Below are 3,606 nucleotides of genomic sequence, written 5' to 3'. Positions count from 1 at the left end.
TGTGTGTGTGTGTGTGTGTGTGTGTGTGCGCGTGCGTGCGTGTGCGTGCGTGTGCGTGTGTGCGCGTGTGTGTATGTGTGTGTGCGTACGCATGTGAAACACAGACGACTGTTGTATACACACGATCGAGAAAAACACACTCATGCGCGCGCGCGCGCACACACACACACGTACGCATGTACATGTCAATAGCACACCCCCGCGATCCAGTACCGCCTATTGAAGTCCGCGATGACGGGGCCCGTCTGTCAGCAGATCAAAGCTGAAGTAAGCTCTCTTTGTGATGCTTTGCCGGGTTGGTATTTAATTATGTATGAGATCGATATTCGGGCCTTCGGGGCTCGTTGTCCCCCTCTTTCGCTTAGCTTTCTCTCTCTCTCTCTCTCTCTCTCTCTCTCTCTCTCTCGCACGCGATCTCTCCTTTCCGCTTTTCACTACCCATCCGCTTTCCTCATCTTCCTTTCTCAGCTCGTTTTGGTCGCGACCAAACTCGAAGCTCGGCCAAGCAAATCTATATCCTTAGTACATCTTTATTATACCATGAAAGCTTGGAGAGGAGAGGGCATTCACTCTTTACAAGGATGTGTAGAATTCAGATCAGTACGACTGCCGATAGTTTTGACCGTATTGGCAAACCTGTACTTTGAAAAATGGTATTATCGTTTGATTTTAAATTCTACTTTTGTGATGTGTATATATATATATATGTATGTATATATTTATACATGTATAATATATACAAATCTCGTCTGCTTTTATATCAATAAAGGATGTTCGATTTGTTTGTTATTATATTTAAGCAGGCTTTACGAAGTTTATCGTGGATTGTGATTTCCTGAAATACGATAACAGCGACAGATTTATTTTACTCGGCGTTTCCCGTTTGTTCTTTCTTCCGATAAAATGTTGAATAGGATAAAATACAAATAAGCAACTTTTTCGAACGATTACACAATAATTATCTCTCTGTTTCCTACGCATTAAAAGCAAAAAGATTAATTACATTAATTGGAATTTTTGCGCTTAAAAATGGACAAATCAGAATTTTCTGGTTGAATTTATTGTACAATAATTCTAGTTGACATAACCAGAATTTTGATTGATACGATCGAAATCTTCTGGCTCGTTCATTTTCAACCAGAAAATTTTCTTTGTGTAGAAAACTTGCAGTTAAATACAATATTTTGGATGGATATCGACAGATATGAGGGACAAAATAAAAAGTAAGAGAGAGAAAGATCGAGTCTCTCGATAAAGTTAATTAGTATTCACATTCGTTCGGTTTTGTGCGTGCAGTTCAAAGCAGCGGCTTCGTGCGAACATATTTTACGCGTGCATTCGCGTCCCGTATTGAATCGTAAAGATCTCCTCGTAAGCACCGGGCGAATATCTGTCGAAAGGAAAGCACGCAGGAGTCCCGGGAAAGAAGATGAGATTATTGCCAAAGTAAACGAACGAGACTGCTAGCTGTATTAACCGGTGAGAAACCGCAACGTTTCGACGAGCGTGCGCGCGTTTCCGCTCGTATGTATGTATATCTTCGAAATATATCTCCTTTTAGTGTTTGCTAATAAGCATAATGAAAGGTCAGGTCTTGATGATGATGACGATACGAGTTTTCTTTGATAGTTCCGCGCTTGCTAAAGTGTTCAGCAAATTTAATTAAAATAGCACGCTCGGCTATCGCGTTTCTAAAATTGCTGGAACAAGCTGGACTTGATGTGCTGCGAATCAACGTTTTTCTGGTCGTGAATTTTCACAACCAGGATTTGTTAAAATGTTGTTATTACGCGTAATTAAAGCTTGGCGATCGTGGCGTAAAGAGTGCTCTCGGTACCAAAGATCTCAGTTCAAATCCATTTGAAATTTGTTTTGGGTGGATTTAAACCCGGGTCAAATTTTATTTGTCGAATGGCAAACCATCGAGAATTATCTTTGGCATGACACCTCTTTTAATAAGCCGCTTGGAATCGATATTGTAAAACTGTAGATCCCATATATTAGTGAATATACGAAGTATATTCTATATAATAGAAGAAGTCGTCAATGTCTCTAACAAGAGACTAAGGACTTTTACATTGTTAAATTTATAATGTCATTAGACTATTTGACTTATTTTTAACTATTTCTATAGGTCACCCCTGCTCCTACTCAATACGTCGTTAATTTAACTAAAATAATGTAGTTAAATAATTTAATTCAAGAATAAATTATTAAATTTGATCCAAAAATTTATTATTTACCAAATTCATACGTTAATATGGATGTTATTTATTTTAAAAATTAATCACAGAGAGAGATGGATCGATTTACATTTAGTGCACAAAGTTAACAATAATAAATGTTATTTTTTTTAACTCGAGAGATTGAATTGCCATTGCTTCTTTGATATCTAACAATACAGAAGAAGAATTAAAGCTTCGACTAGCAATCTATTCCGTACTTCACTGTGTGTGCGTCAATATGGTGAGGATACGAATCCAAAACGTGAGGCAACATTTCGCGGAGGAAGCAGGAAGAAGAAAATATATTAGTCAATCGCGATGACGTTAATTTGGTGCGACGGTGGCTTCGATAACCCGCCTCTGTCGCGTCGCGTTATACCACCCTCATCCCTTCCAACCCTCCCTCCTCTCGCGCGCTTTTTCTAAACGAACGAATCCATTTCGCTCGATTTCCATTTTCACGCACCGATTGCGCGTGTGTGCAACCACGGCCGCGCGACGAATGGCCGCGAAAGGTTATCACTGCACTTCGAATTACGATCAATGTGTACCTTCCGATCTGACGACTCTGTTTTTCGCCGCCGCGCTGAATGACAAGTGTAGTCGGCTCGCGACTCACGTCGTGATAATCCGAACAAAATGGTGGCGGAAATGGAAGAGAAAAGGAAGAGGGGGAGCTAATAAAACGCTCTTGATTTACACGCGGTCCTCGTCCTCGCCACCAGTCCGATTTTTCGCAGTGGTTACCTCCCGGCTCTCCACTCCGCGAATCTTTCACTCGCCCGAGAGCAATCGAACCTCATGTATTAATTCCGTTTTAGTTTTTAAGTCCCGCATCAATCTTTCATCCTTTTGATGGGCAAAAAAATTGATTGAAAAATTCTATCTGTTGTTCGATACTGAATTTTTATGTAATTTAATCTTTTTTTGTTTTTTTTTTCGTCAAGTTCTCTCTCACAACTAAACGAATCCTTTTTGTATCGATATACTGCAATTTCTGCAGAGAGGCATAATAATCGAAATATTTGCGGTTACGTGCTTTATATTTCTCCTCTATCCCAGAGATTAATAATTTTCGTTTACAGTACACGCGCGCTCTTCTCTCTTTCCCTCTTACGATAAATAATGTAGCGACGTTTCATTATCCGTGCGCAGCAATTTTACCTTTTTGCTATTGTCGTCTGGGGCTACCGAAGGCCCGTTGTTTTCCATTTCATACAGTCTGCGTTCGTTAAAGCACCCTCGATCGGGGCGGTTTCAGAGAGAGATCATGAACGCGAGCCCGATCTAAACGGAAAAGCAAACGCTAGAGGCGTGCTGATGATGCAGACACACGCGGCGAACACGAGGCATAACACGGCCAGGACGGGGGGGGGGGGGG

At 40.8% G+C, this 3,606-nt stretch overlaps 1 protein-coding gene across 2 annotated transcripts in view; it reads left to right on the top strand.

Annotated features, from left to right (window-relative positions):
- Positions 1–3,606, top strand: part of LOC108751137 (protein tiptop) — a 165,892-nt gene that overhangs the window by 83,150 nt on the left and 79,136 nt on the right. The gene's annotated exons all lie outside the window — the stretch shown is intronic.

The sequence above is a fragment of the Trachymyrmex septentrionalis genome, unplaced genomic scaffold (genome assembly GCF_001594115.1).
Source record: "Trachymyrmex septentrionalis isolate Tsep2-gDNA-1 unplaced genomic scaffold, Tsep1.0 scaffold40, whole genome shotgun sequence".
Taxonomy (NCBI): Eukaryota; Metazoa; Arthropoda; class Insecta; order Hymenoptera; family Formicidae; genus Trachymyrmex; species Trachymyrmex septentrionalis.
The sequence above is the reverse complement of the archived record's forward strand: the minus strand, read 5'-3'. Positions and strand labels throughout refer to the sequence as shown.